This window comes from Pteropus vampyrus, unplaced genomic scaffold (genome assembly GCF_000151845.1).
Source record: "Pteropus vampyrus isolate Shadow unplaced genomic scaffold, Pvam_2.0 Scaffold346, whole genome shotgun sequence".
NCBI lineage: Eukaryota > Metazoa > Chordata > Mammalia > Chiroptera > Pteropodidae > Pteropus > Pteropus vampyrus.
The window spans coordinates 814150-815350 of NW_011889127.1; positions in this window are offsets into that span (position 1 = coordinate 814150).

The window sequence follows — 1201 nt, forward strand, 5'->3', positions numbered from 1 at the left end:
GGCAGCAGTAGGTATAACAGATACAATAGCAAGTATTTCTGCAACGATTAGTCCAATCACCCTCCTCATAGATGGCATGTCCAGCAGCGATGTGTTGTTCATTCACAATGACATCTGGTCCTTGCCACATTGTTGGATGTAAGAGAGGTGGGTCAGGAAAGTATGTCCACTAAACTGCACCCTCAGCTGCCATCGCCAGGCTCAGCAAGATCAAGGTTAGGGTCATCCCGCCGGGTGTCTGGTGGAGCGGCGAAACGGACCAACCTCTCCGGCAACCACCTGGCATTTTCTGCATCCTGTGGAAAAACACAAACATGCCCTCGTCCCCATATTAATACCGGGTCGGGGCCACGTCGATTAGTTTCGAGCATTTGTGGAGAAACCGGACAGGTCTCCCCCTTTTTTACTTTAGTGTTTTGATTTTTGAGGGCATCACGGCATCTTTCAACAATGCCTTGTCCTTGAGGGTTATATGGAATATCTGTTTTATGAATAATGCCCATCTGGGTACAGAAACTCTGGAAGGATTGACTGGTGTATCCTGTACTATTATCAGTTTTAATGATAGACGGTTGGCCCGCAACAGCAAAGCATTTTAAACAGTGGGAGATCACATGCTGAGCAGCCTCGCCAGTTTGGGCGGTGGCCATAACAAATCCCGAGTAGGTGTCTATAGATACATGCACATATTTCAATATTCCAAATTCAGGGATGTGAGTCACATCCATCTGCCATAATCGATGAGGTTTTAAACCTCTAGGGTTAATTCCATAAGAAGGAACGCTGTGCAGCTGCGGACACGAGTCACATTGGTGTACGATCTGGCTGCTTCCTGCGGTGGCTCGGGCCAGTGAGAGAACGGATCTCCCTGTTGTTGAGGGATGAATGTTTGCGTTGCCCCGTAACACTGCTTCGGGGCCCGGGGCTGGCCCCTCCGTCCGTTTCCCTGAATAAAGGGGCCCGCCACATTGGTCTTAGACTTACAATCTCCTGCCCAGTGTTTTCCCCTCCTGCATTTGGGACACACCCCAGGCTCCCTTCCTTTTCCCCGGCCGTTTTTGGTAAGGCAGTCCCTCACCTGATGACCGGGGCGTCCGCACCCAAAACACTTGTTGCCCTGTTTCTCTTTTTTCTGCTGATTCAATAAAACATCTTTTATGGTGAGACCTTGCACTGCGGCAGCAAAAGCAACACCCTGCTG